Here is a 13800-nt window from a genome sequence, read left to right as displayed (position 1 = left end):
CAGTGAGAGTCAGAATCGAGTGTCATGTGACCGATGGCCCAATCATACTGATTTTGATGACTGGCGGTGATGAGTGTGACTAAACATAGTCATACACGTGGAGGCCAGGTCTACAGTGCAGAGAGTAGCTTAGGCCACTCTCCAGTATCTTCAGGCCACAGAGATGGCCAAGCTACCTGTGGGTCTTAGAACCGTCGGTGTCTGCATGAAAATGTTTAGCAGAAAGGTTAAGAGCCTGGGATCCAGAGTCAAAACTGCCTGGGTCAAGTCTCCCCTCAGGCACTTAGCGGCATAACCTTGGTCCTGTTATGTAAATCTTGGTCTCTCAGTTTGCCTACATTTAAGATGAGGTTAGTTATATACTTACTGCATAAGGTTGTTGGAAGAATGATAAGCATTAATATAGGTAAAATACTTCAAACAGGTCTGGCACATAGTAAGCAATAAATAATTTCTAGCTAGTTTTGTTACAATGGGAAATGTTTAAAGTGTGGGCTTTACAGAGACAAAGATAGATTTGTGAGAGCAAGGTCAGCCTTACTTTTGGTACAAAAAAAAGAATTTTGAACACTTTTCTGAAGCATTAAATACCCATCATCTGCTTGACCTTTTAAACTGACTTATTTTAAAGACTGCTTTCCATAAATACTCTCTAAAAGTATTGCAAGTATCAGAGATTATTCTATAGAAGTTGAAGATACAAGTGTCATTAGTCAAGGTCAAAGACCTCAAGATGATTCAGTACTGCAAAGGGAAAGCCAAAGCATTGTTACCAGCCTGGGCATAAAAATGGGTTTATTAACCATTATAACAATATCAACTATTTACTGAGCACTTACTCTGTCACAGGAAACTTGCTTAATTTCATTAAATTCTTTAATTTTATTCTTTAATCATCTAGTGTCATTTAATCCTCACAAAATTTCACGAAGTGTTATCGCTCATATATCACTAAACCAAGGCACAGAGAGGTAACGTGGCTCCTTTGAGGTTCCAAAGTGGTTTAGGACGAGGATCAGGATTTGAATCAGATTATGACAAACTGTGAATTGTGTTTTTCATCTCTACGATATATTTCTCTCTATATGCTATTATTTATAGTAACAGCTATCATCAACGTGGCATTTAAAGCATTCTAAATACCCTCTAAGTTACGTGTTCCTTAAGTTCCGATTTTGCAGATGAGAAAATCGAGCCTTAATGAAGTTGATTGGTTTGCCCAGAATTATTCGGTTACTGAATATCCCATTTGTAAGACACCCGGTTTTCTAATTCGTCCACAACCATCGAATACTGTAGATTTTTGCCAGTTCCATACTTATCACTGACCCGACGGGCTGGTGTCGGGAGAGAGAGTCAGCAGAATCACCAGTGGGAAAGCGTTTCGAAGAGGGAGCTGAGCAGAACGGGTGTGGGCGGAGACGCAGACTTAACACCAGCCTGTGCTGTGTCCGCAATTTGGAATTTATCTGCCGTGATTGCTGCCTTCTTAGTAACACGTTAATGTCTCCTTTTCTTTTCTTTTTTTTTTCACTAATGTCAAAATTATAATAGAAAATATCTAAGTTAGACTTCAGTAAGAGTATTCTGACAGTATGGTTCTTAAAACACTAAGGGGTTATGAGGAACTTTTCCCTTCAATAATTTGTAAAATTCATTGTATCTATTACCACGTCTACTGCAAGCAAGCATCATTAGGTCAAAACATTTAGTTAGCTTTTTGATAAAATACAGTTACTAAGTCCAATGGATTGTGCAGGAGTTAGCTCACTTCTTTAAACACGTCAGAAAAATCTTGAGTCGTTATGGGTCTGGTTTGAATTAGTAGCGAATCATTATACTCTATTTGGGAACTTGCCAGCGAAATGACAACCAGAGTTAGGACCTGCCGGCGATGGCTGCTCTCCACGATGAGGGCTTTGCACGTTCTTCTCCGGATAATTAAGATATTTACATCTATAAAATGGAAAAGTACCTATCTTAATCTGCTTGCTCGCTAACACCTACGTAGAGTCCAGATATCTTAACAGGCGAGCCTGAGAGCGGGATCTTGGAAAAAAAACATATATTAATAAAACTTTCCTTCACTCGTCCTTTCCCTCTGTACCCACTTATACTAGAAATTTCCATTGTAAAATAGTCTACAGATTGGAAGTCAGCCTGCTACAAACTCATTCATGCATGCATTCATTCATTCATCAAATTTCCAATGAGCAGCTCTTAAATACGAGACACCGTGTGCCAGGGGCCAGGTTGTGGAGGAAACAGACAGAAGGCCCACGGCTAACGCAGCTTGTATTCTAGTGGAGACACAGGTAGAGGACGTCATAAGTCGGTAAATACATGGGCTGTACAATAATGAGAAGTGCTATGAAGAAAAGAGAAAGTAAGGGAAGGGAATACGGAATGTTAGGGAGGGTGCGATTTAGAGCAGGTGGACGGGGAAGGCGTCCGGGAGAAAGTGGCTGGAGGAAGGGAGATAGAGAGAGTCTCTTCAAGTTATCGTCCGGTCGGAGAGCTGGACAAGCAAACGCTCAAAATGCTGTGCTCTAACCTGTATGTGGTTGCACACTTGGAGCAAACGGTAGAAGAAATCAGACCTTTTCTGGAATGAGTGGGGACGTTTGACCTCTCGCTGCAGGCGGCATTCGTGAAAAGACTGGAGTGGAGGCGGGACCAACTCCGACAGGCGGGGAACTGAAGCCAGGAGTCGCTTGGGTAAAGGTCCAGCTCGGACGCAGGCAATGGCTTGGAAACTGAGGGGTCACAGCAAAAATCACAGCCAGCGATCCCTGTGCTCAATACTAAGCCAAGCTCGGGAGGAGGAGCTTAAGAAAGAGGCCAGTGGGCAAGGGTTTGCTCTGATCTTGGGCGGCCAGAATTTTGTCGAATGGAAATAACATTGGAGTTTGAGAGAGAATCAAAGGTTTGAAGATAATGGCAACTACGCCTGGTTTCTTTTGAATAGGTTAGGAATTCGGTAAGAATGAGGAGAAAATCCAGAAAAATTTTTTTTCTAAATTGTGGAGAGACCTAAATACCAGTTTAGGGGATTTGTTTCTGATTTGGTAAATTATGGGCAGGTACTGAAATTTTTAAAGCATAGCAGTAATACTATAAGAGTCAGGAATGGCGTGCTTTAAATAGAGTTCATGTCAAATGGACCACTCTGTTTATGAAAAGTTTTATTTATATAAGCACATAAATATGTATATATAAATTTCCATAGCCAAAGGAAAAGGTGGTATTTTATGGCATAAAATTATACATTTTTTGGCTCTGACTCAGCAGTCATAAAAACTATTTTCGAGCATAAGAAAGATGGAAAACACTCTTTATAACACCTTAAATAATTGTATGGAGGCCAGTCCCATGGCCCTTGTGCATAAGCAGCTCACACTGAATTTTAGGAGTTTTTTTTTAAAAAATATATTTCAGCATTAAGTTTGGGCATAGCAGCCGACCATATGGCTGATAGTAACTCCTCTGTGAAGTTCCGGTCCCACTCTCTACAACGAAATATTCAGATAGGCATTTAAATGCAGCTATTAAGGAGAACTTGAACCTTTTCCTATGTCTGTTGTCTAATAAAACAAACTTTCCAAACTAAGGCCAAGGGGGAAAAAACGTACAATCTCCATGTGTAAGTTTCAGCTTCCAAGTAAAAGAAGATGACTCGAATTCACCCAGGACTCACTATCAAGGAAGTGCTGGCATTTAACTGAGACATGAGAAAGTTACAGTTGTCGTTTGAATGCTGAGTAATAAAAATTCATGCAACCTAAGCTTTCAATTCAAAGCAGAAAAGTTGGATTCATGTAAAATCTGGTGAACATGAACAAGAGCTGTCGGATTATCAAGTTTCCATAGAAGGAGACGTGAAGTACTTCTGTTTGTTTATTTTTAATTTTTCCGATATAACAGAGTGGCAAGGATTCTTGTTTTATTTTATCTCTGCATCCTAAGATTAAGCCAGACCATGAACATCAGCCACAGGATACTGAGATTGGTGAAAATATGAGTTCTGCTAGACCATTTTTGCTTAGCATGCAAAACAAATGAATGTATAGAAAGTGATCAATCTAATCAACACCTCCAGATCTATTCAACCTGTCTTAATTGCTCTGGTTTTTAGATTTTTTTTCTGTTCCAGGTAGGCGGTAAACTGAGGGAGAAGGCAGAGAGACCAAGTTTTAAATCATGTTAGGTATGTAGAGCCTGGTAAAAGCCTGAAATTGGGCAAAATCTATTGTTTGCCAAGAAGAATGTTTATGCTGCTGTCCACTTCCAAGTGATCGGAGTGAGTTTAGCACAATTCAAAGTCAAGCAAGCAAGGTTGTCAAGGTGAAGGCAGTAAGATTGGATACCAGGTCATGCATGGTCTCAGGGGCAGGGTGACAAAACTCGAAACCAGTGTTGGATGTCGGCAAAACTTCAGGCGAGTCGAGCAGGCTGCCCGCTCCTGCCAAGCGAGGCTCCTCCTCTTAGACCACTCCAAGCTCTTCGTCTGTTATCTTTGGAAGAGAGACGTGTATTTTATTGTTTAGCAATGACGTCCACCGTTGTGGTCGCCAGTTTGGGGATGTCGCATTCGTGTTTAATCTCTACACGGACAACTGACGCCACCATACTGAGTCGGCCGCTCTGATTTAGTCCTTAAAATGGAAATTATACTGCCTCAAGTTTTACTGATCTAGAAAGTGGAATCATGTGGAGGCCAGTTTTATTATTGGTTTCTACTTCGTGACTGCTAAACTTTCTGCCTAGGAGACTCCAAGGTCACAAAGGACTCGAGGACCCATACCATTCGACCAAGGCTCAGGAGATGAACAGCTCAAACCAATCCAGGCCCCATCTCTTACTAACTCATGGCCCTGACCAAGTTATTTAATCTCTCTAAGCTAACTCCCTCCCTCCCTCCCTCCCTCCCTTCCTTCCTTATTTCTGGACTGTCTCCAAGGCACATACCGAAGCCATAAGGTTGGCCGAGAGAGCATGTGGTGAGGAGGAGGTGTCTAATGGGAGTGTTTTGGACCTGACCATTCACACCCTCTCACTCATCCCCAACGGGTCCCTCTCTGTGAAACAAAACCGTAAGGGCTCCGTAGACGTGGGTGCGTGCACGTAGAGGTTCGGGCTTCGTGGCCGTAAAGCAGAGGGAGGGCGACTGACTCAGGGCAGGGTCCCCTCGCCATGCCCGTCCTGGCAACGAGGCTCCTGAACAGTTCACCCAGAAAACTGGGCAATGGCTCAGAGACAGACTCCCCGTCCCCAGCCGTGACCTACCGCACAGCGAATCGAGGGCGGCCCGGCGCACTGTGCCTTCAGCAAATGCCAGGGATTCTGGGGACGGTCCTCTTGTTACTACTTCACTGACCCACCGACCTCACCCAGGACTGAAAAGGGCTATTTCTGGTTCATGAAGCACAGCCGTAAAGGAATAATATTGGGTTTTCTTTTGTGCGTCCTGAACCAGCTATGAAGGTGATCTTAAAAGAGGAATTCCCCAAATATTTAGAGCAATCATAGGACCGCCGAGGTAATTACAGAGCCTCCCCAAGTGACTGTTTTGTAGAGAAACACTCATTCGGATTTGTAGCTTCCGGTGTGTTTAATAAATGCCACTTTCATTACTAAAAGAGCCTCACTTCATAACCGTGGTTTTCCCGGATAAACAGGAAAGGCCAGAGGAGCAGGGCCCTCATCCGACACAGGGCGGCCGCTTTTCATTGCGCTCTGTGTTTGGGGTGGGGGGGATCAGTCAGCCGGGTCATTTCCTGAGCTCCGGAAACATCCTCACGCCTGCTCACATTCAGATTGTTCGCGGCCCTTTGACCTTTGCAGAGAACGGCTCTGCGTCGACGCCAGGCGTGGTGACCATATCGTGGAGCCTTGGAGAAACGGCCGGGGAGCTCCCAGCCAGCACACGGGTGCTGCGGGCTGACTGTGTCAGACTTCCGTGGGACGCGCCCACACCGTGGACCGGTCTGGACAGCGGTCAGCGTCGCTGCTTCGGGGGTCTGCGGAGTTTCCACGCCTCAGCTTGGTCTGCTTCGGGTAGAAGGAAAAGGGTTTCCAGACGTGAGACCTCGGGCCTCAGAGCAATTCATTCAGAGCTACGTGCGTTTACATGAGGGGTCTACCCTACCTCCTCTACCCCCCAGTCATTACACGGAAAGTTAAAAAGAATCAGTTCCAGTCCGGCCATCATTTTGCTTAACCGATGTTTTCCGCTGCTTACAGGCCCAGTTGCTTTCATGGTCCTTCTGTTTTCCTCCGAGGCGGGGATCGTGCGCACTTTGTTCTAGATCATCGCAAGGGAGTAGCTGGGCTTGGGAAGGGAGCCGAGCTGTGGAGGGGAGGAGGAGGCACTTTCATCTGAGTTTCGTTCATGGCACGTTTCTCTTCGGCTGTTTGTTCCTTCCTTGACCCCCTGCTCTGCGCAGGCACTCTGCTGGGTGCCGGGGGCGTCACTGTGGGTGGGGACAGTAGCCAGACGAGGCCCTGTGCGCGCGGGGTGTACAGACCTGGAGAGCGAGGCACAGAGGAAGCGAAATGCGCAGGAAAATTAGGAGGCGCGTCAGAAGCCGTTATGCAGGGCGGCAGGTGAGGGGCTTGGGCTGGGGGGTTTCCGTTGGCAACGAGGTACTCCAGGTGCTCCTCGAGGACTGTCTGTGAGGGCGGCACTTAAACCGAGCCTCGGAGGAGGGGGAGAAGAACACCGGGGAGAAGAACGCCGCGCCGTGAGGCGTGGACGGGACGCCGTTCCCTAGGACGTTTGTCCTGAGAAGTGCTGAGCTGAAGAAGAGCTTCGCTGTCCAGCCCATTGGGAAGTAATAACTTTAGACATTTACAGTGCTTGTTGGCATAATAAATAATTGGAAAAGTCCTGCTGGCAAGAAACCTGTTCAGCTTAAACGCACACAAAGCCGCTTCCCTCCCGCCCTCCCCATCTCTCTCCCTTCATTGCTTCCTTCTTGGCTGACGTGCCAGACCGCAGCTCCAAGCCGGCTGCAGGTGCGGCCGGGCCCCCGCAGGGGGACGGCCAGGAGGGCACGAGGCACAAAGGCCCGGGGAACGTGCCCCTTCGCGGGACCTCGGTGTAACCCGGATCCGCCGCCCTGTCCCTCAGCATGTCGAATATTCCTTGCTTTCGGTGGTATTCTGTAGAAATTGAACATAACAACATTATTGAGCGTCATCGGACATGATTCCAAGCACTACAAACACAGGTGTTTTACATGCTTTTGAACCTGCTTGTTCGGTCCTCGGGATGCGTCGGTCCACTGTGATCCCCCCGTCTGAGCTCGCCCACGGAAGGGGGAGGGGGGAGCAGGCGCCGGGCTCTGTGGAAGAGCGCGGAGCTGCCCTGAGCTGGACCAGAATCTGGAACTGGGGCCAGCCAGACCAGGTAGCTGGCCACAGGCCCATGCCCTCTGCTAGCCAGCGGTTCCCAAACCCTCGTGCACACTGGGATCACTTGGGATCCAAACAAAAATACCACTGCCTGCCTCCAGCCCTCAGACATTCCGACTCGGTTGCCGTGGGCTGTGAGTTGAGTGTCAGGACCTTTGAAAGCTTCCTGTGTGGTTCCAGTGTGCAGGAAAGTTTGGAGACTCGGCAGAAGCTCATTCCCGGGATCCTCTTTTTTCAGCAGCCTGGCTGACAAAAGAGCTCGAGAGTTGATCGTGGTTTGCGAATTGATGGATGGATTTGATCCTTCTTCCTTCCGGGAAGATGGACAGGAGTGAAGGAGGAGAGGGAGAGGGGAGACTTTGCTTTTCTAAAGGCGCTCTCCCATCCAGTCCTCCCACGAGAGAGCCCCCCGCCCTGAGCAGAGCACCCGCGCCATAGGGCCGCTGCCCCATCAGCGAGGCTGGCCCTGCCTTTTCCACTTCCCAGATTAGCTAAAGAATGTTCATGGACCGGGAACAGAAGCAGGCACATGCTGTCCCCTGATAAGAGTCTGTTCATTGAAGGTTTACGGAGCACCCGCTCTGCCCTAGGCACGACGACTAACAGGTAACGAAGACATCTGTTACACTGAAGACATTCGCCACTGAGCAGCAAAGACAGACATAGTAAAATGAAGTGTGGTAAGTGCAGTCGTGGAGGTGTGAGGTTGGTGGCAGAGACGGAGGAGGGAAGAACCCCGCTGGGTGGTCACCGCAGGGGGAGAGTCACGGGCAGGATCCTAGAGACATTCATCAAGCGGGTGACTTTTGAGGAGTGTGGTTGGGTTCGCTATGTCGCCGCCCTTTTGGGCAATCACCTAGCCAGCAGTGCCCAAGGGGTTATTCCCTGAGGGACGGAGGGCAGGTACTAAGGGGGAAAGCAGATTGCGAGAAGCGGAAAGACTTGCCCAAGGTCGCCTGAGCCACAAGAGGTGGAAATGAGACTCACACTCCAGGGTCCTGGCTCCAACTTTCACGTTCTTTCCGTGACACTGAGTTCCCTCTGCTGGTTCAGCAACTGGCAGGGCCACAGAGCTGGGAACAGAGTCCTTAACTGGTGGCATCGGGTGACATCGCGATGATTTTTTCCAGTCGGACCTGGTTGCCAAAGAGAAGTCTTTCTCCCTTCTGCACCCAGGCGTGAATGCGCTATTTCCAAAGGAAAACGGAGCCTCGGAATGCAAGAACTCCAGAAAAACCCCAGGCGTAAAATCAGATCTGAGAAGTCCAGTTAGTTCTATGCAGAAATGTATGTTAGAGCTACAGGTGTCGGTAAATAATATTCAAAATCGCCAACACTATTTTGCCTTGGGTGTTACATAATTTCATATTTTACAAATTAGATTTCATTCACATAAACACGATCTTACTTCCGATGTTTCTAAATCATTTATATTCGTAACCTCCCCCCATCTTTATTACCAACTTTAGCCACTCCCAATTCTCTGAGGATTCATACTCAAGTTCCTCCAGCCGGGGATCTCTTCAAAACCTTTCCCACGTCCAGTGGAATCTGGCTGTTCCACAGGCCTTTAAACCTAACATGCCCCAAACAAAATTCATTGTTTTCTTAACGTAGCCTTTACTTGTACCTCTTTAACATCCTATCATTAATTAAGTTGCATAAGCCAAACACTAAAATCTGTTGATTCCAGGTCCCTGCCAAATATCCCCCCATCTCCCTGCCCACCTCACTGCTATAGCTCTGCTGTAGGCCACCAAGCCTTGCCACCTAACCCTGCCGTGGACCTCTGCTTTACTCTCCAAAACATGGGGCTTTTTCCCACCCTCATCCACCTTTCTGAGCAGGCAGAGAATTATCCAGCCAGCTTAAACAAAACCCCAAACCTCTTCTTATTTTAATTCAGTATTTCAATCTTTCTGAAAGGCTGGTATGTTTTCCCACACCAGTTAAGTAAAATACTTTGACAAAAAAAAAATTTTTTTTGTATGATGATTGAAGCTTTTATTGTGTCTTGAGGCCATCATTCTGAATATTGGTGATTCCTATACACTATGCATGTTGTAGTCAGCATGAAATGTGGCTTAAATGATTATGTTATTCTCTGTAAGCTGAGTTTTAAAGTAAACTATTTTTCCATCAGGGTTCTTAACCTTTCTGGAGTCATGAACCCTTCTGAGAATGTGATGAAAGTTATGGGTCTTCTCTAGAGAACAATGCACATGTGCAAGCATGTGCATACACACACACACACACACACACACACACACACACACACACACGCACGCTTTTGCCTACCATTTCAAGACTTTCTTAATCCCTCCATGGATCCCTAGAGCGATTGTGAAAGCTGGGTTGAGGACCCTGCCTTCGATGAAACCATTCTCATTCTTTCATACCACAGGCTTGGTGTAAGTTTCTATTTTAACGAAGTGTTGTAATGAATTTGGTCCTAGTTGATTTGCCTGGCTGGAATGCTCTCTCATAGTTTGAACCATGACTTTTGACCAAAGACTGAGACGGGGAGGTTGACTTGTGGTCCTCCCGATTCTGCCTTTACCTACCTCCAGGACTCTGTGAAGTCCTACACCCAGCACGATGTGGCAGGAAGCAACTTACATTCTCAGCCAGGGGGCCTGAATTCTTGTCTTCATGTGGTCTACCAACATTGTGAAATTTTTTGGAAACACAGCTTGGTGCAAAATGAGGCATGTCTGCTATGATACTATCTTGCTGTCTTGGTGGATTGCTTTCACTTTTGCCATTTCGTTTACCCTCACGACGACCTGTTGAGAAGGTCGACGAGTTGCACATATTCAATGCAGAAAGGTAAATATGGAAAGGGACAGAGAGAGGCCTGCTCAAAGTTAGCTGCGTCAGGAAATGTGCAAAAGGTCACATTCTCCTCGTAGTCCGGTCTCTTCGTCGGAGACCTTGCTCTTCCGCTAGCTTCATGATTGAATTCAAGCCGCGCGTGAGCCTAAGGCATCTAGGCGAAAACGGTGGGATCTATTCATGTCAAGAGTCTACAGCGATCTGATTGTGCTAGAGTTAAAGGAAACTGTAGCAAGTATGAATGATGACTAATAATATTTGGCTGATATGATGGGCTACTAGTACACTCAGTTATTCATCACTTTACCTCCTATAAACGGCATCATTTTGGAAAAGGTCAATTCGAACATATTTTTATCTATGGATTTTTTTTTTTCCCCCTGAGCTACCCTTAACTATGCTCAGGAATCTGAAATACGATCTTTGCTAACTTTACTTGAGCTCCCCAGCATATGTTTTGTATCGTCAAAAAAAAAACAAAAAAAAACACAAAAAAAAAAAAAAAAAAAAAAACACCAAAAAAAAAAAAACAAAAACAACAACAACAAAAGAAACAGTCTTACCAGGCTGAGCCCTTTCTCTTTTCTTCTCTCTCTCACATCCTCTTTCAGACTTGTAGAAGCCCTGACCTAGAGGAGACTTGGAAATTGGTTAAATATCTCCTTGCGCAAGGACACTGAGGCCCAGAATGACTACTTTGCCAGAAGATGCACACACAGCTGATCAGCAGCAAACCCAAGCTAAGATTACAGGTTTCCTGACTTATTTCCCTATCTTTTTAAGCAGAAAAATTAATTTCTTGACACTGAGAAAATTCAAAAGATAGCAGAGAAAGGCTCATAACAGCTAAAGAGTCACGAGTAAGTTCACGATTACTTTTCAAATACTGTGCCCACCCTCCCTTCCCCTACGCCCTCATTGTGTTCTACCTCATCAACATACGCTTCTTCCGTTAAAATAATCCCTCCTATGATCTTACTTGGTTGTGACCTAGGGTCTGTCTGAAATGGGAGAGATAAGCTTGCAATTTCTCTAGTTAAAAGGACAAAACTTTTGCTACATAAAACTTTCAATTTCTGTCAAGTTGAAAACTGGTGTCCTAGCTCTCTGAAGGGTGGTTTTGTGTCAATCAGTGTGTATCAGAAGCTATTTAATTGAGGCCCGGTATTGCATGTGGCACTATGTTAGGCGAATCAGAAGAGTTGGAGGAAAAATGCATAATCCTGTCAGAAAGGAATTGGGAGAGGAGAGAGAGAGACAGAGGGAGGGAGGGGGAGGGGGGGGAGGGAGGGAGAGAGAGAGAGAGAGAGAGAGAGAGAGAGAGAGAGAAGGGAAGAGGAAAAGAGAAAGCTTAGGGACAGTTAAAGAACAGTGGTGTCACGTGTAGAAGTGAACAATGTGAAACAGAAATAATGGTCAATACACCCAAGAATAGTAAATAGCAAACGGCTTTGTGGGCACAGTAGGGTTTGAACTTGGCCTTGACCAATACATAGAGCTTGAATAGCCAAGAGGAAGAGGGCGTTGAGTGCTTGGGCACTGAGTGGGAGTTAACACAGGTGTGAGGTGGGCAGTGGGTGACCAGCCTGACCAGCCTGACTGGCCACATGTACAAGACCCCAGTAGTTGGGAAGAACATGGACTGGGCAGGCAGGCAAGCAGAGAAGGCTCCAGGCACTTTAATTTGAATCCCAGTTGTGTAATGTTGGGCAAATTACCTGACTTCTCTGTGTCTCCATTTCCTTGAGTAAATGAGAATACCAATAATTCCTCTCTCATATTGTTGTCGAGAAGATTTAATTTGATTAACAAGTTCTCAGCACAAGTGTAGGTGATGACAGCACCTCGTATGTGCTCCGTCCACCCTAGTAAGCGTTTTTATGCCCATTGGTTTTGTTTGGGAACTGAATAGGCTATGACAATATTAACTATTGTCTTTAAGGGGAGGCCAGGAAATAAAGACGTGAAAGTAGTCCAAGGAGTTTGAACTTGAATAAATAACTGAGAGGGATCCTTAGGCAGAATTGGACTTTGAGAATCTGGACTTGGAAAGAATCTATTTAGACCTCCAGGGCACTGGAACACCCTGCCTCTACCCTTTGCTAGTTGCTCAAACATGTCACCCCTGGGTGCCTGCAATGGCGTTCGGATGGGTGACAAACAGCGTGGACGGCATTTTTCTGGAATGAACAAACAAAAAACTAAAAGGGATTTCGAGGGATTAAAGTGAGTCGAGTTTTTATGGTTCTTTCTCTTTGCAATGGGCCTTTAAGGGTCCAGTTCTGAGGTTAATCAGCAAAAATAAATAAATAGATAGATAGATAGATAGATAGATAGACAAACAAAATGGAGAACCAGGTCTGTAGATTGAATATTAACGAGCCCCTCTTGGATAGTTGCTGCAACGTTATCAGTGACATGGAGAGATGATGCCTACTCCAGTGCTAAGTGGGCCCTGTCTTCTTTACAATCATCTTTGACACCGAGAGCCTCTAAGGACCAGCACCACTGCGCCGAGCCATCCTTCTGGCGTTCCAAGGAGACCGAGGAGCAGGGCCGGAGAGCCACGCTCACTGTCCAGAGCAGCCAGGCACATGCTGGTTTCAGGTTCTGTCTGCTGGTCCGTCGTTCTGAGACGCTCTTCGCTTTACGTTAGTGAGGCTCTTCTCCGGTTCCGATCATCTGGCCTTTGCGTCATTGCAATGTCTTCCCTCCTTATGGAATTTCCGAGGGATTCTTGTGGTCTGTGACTCTAAAGAGATCTAACAAAGTTACTTGCTGTTTTCATGAAGCTTAGACAACCTCTCAAACAGGTAAACTATTTTTAAACCTCCAGCAGCTGCAGTTGATCTCAGATGAGTTCGAAAGTCTTTGCCTTTGAGGTTCGACCCTCTCCTCCATGCTTTACTTTCTGCGACCTTGGCTTCTGCTGTCCTTGTTCAGAAACTTGGAATCGGCCGGGACAGTCACTGTACTAATGCAATGGTGGTGACCAAGGTCAACGGAGACTTGCGGGGAGAAAAAAAAAAAAAAATCTCCTAAACACATTCTGCTCCTCCGGGTGGGGAATCAGATAGAGCAGGGCGAACTATCTGCCAGACTTGACACTAGGTGTTCACCGTTCAGTAAGAGACACATGGTGATTTGGACACACGACATCGTGGTGGGCAGAGCCACATAAAACACACTAAACGATGCACAAACAACAAACTGACGCGGGAAAAAGACGTGATTCCTGCTGTACATGTCACGTCATGACATCGTCTAAAGTACGTCTTCGTGGCTGCAGAAATAAGCATGGAGGGTTACACCTGAGACCACTCCTACCAATTCTAGAGAACGTAATTATAAAAATAACAAATATGGTAATTAGCCAGCAATCATATGCGTGTGTGTGCGTGTGTGTGCGTGTGTGTGTATATATATATAAATGAAGTTTTCTGGCTGCTGTAGAAGAATGCAAGTAAAAGCTGGTCATCCTTTCTGCCCTTCCCAACTCTCCTTGTGGGTCAGATGCCAAGAGCCTGCAAATGTCCTAAGGTGTCTGCA

General features: G+C 46.1%; 1 protein-coding gene and 2 long non-coding RNA genes across 9 annotated transcripts in view; 1 reads left to right on the top strand and 2 right to left on the bottom strand.

The window, feature by feature from the left end:
- The window catches only part of ESRRG (estrogen related receptor gamma), a 507255-nt gene that overhangs the window by 16966 nt on the left and 476489 nt on the right, over positions 1-13800 (top strand). The window lies entirely within an intron of this gene.
- Positions 5593-6720, bottom strand: LOC118613359. The gene is made up of 2 exons (XR_004955418.1): positions 6242-6720; positions 5593-6051 (listed from the first exon to the last, which is right to left on the bottom strand). It is a non-coding gene; the product is annotated as an uncharacterized LOC118613359 (long non-coding RNA).
- LOC107520823 lies at positions 6729-13698 on the bottom strand. 7 transcript variants are annotated; one of them, XR_004955415.1, is made up of 4 exons: positions 10815-13698; positions 7570-10202; positions 7254-7346; positions 6729-7164 (listed from the first exon to the last, which is right to left on the bottom strand). It is a non-coding gene; the product is annotated as an uncharacterized LOC107520823 (long non-coding RNA). The 7 variants fall into 7 exon arrangements; XR_004955417.1 differs by having other exon boundaries at positions 8404-10202; XR_004955411.1 differs by having other exon boundaries at positions 7254-10202.

The sequence above is a fragment of the Rousettus aegyptiacus genome, unplaced genomic scaffold, assembly GCF_014176215.1.
Source record: "Rousettus aegyptiacus isolate mRouAeg1 unplaced genomic scaffold, mRouAeg1.p scaffold_m13_p_18, whole genome shotgun sequence".
Lineage (NCBI taxonomy): Eukaryota > Metazoa > Chordata > Mammalia > Chiroptera > Pteropodidae > Rousettus > Rousettus aegyptiacus.
Note: the sequence above shows the minus strand (reverse complement) of the source record. Positions and strands in the feature narration are given on the sequence as shown.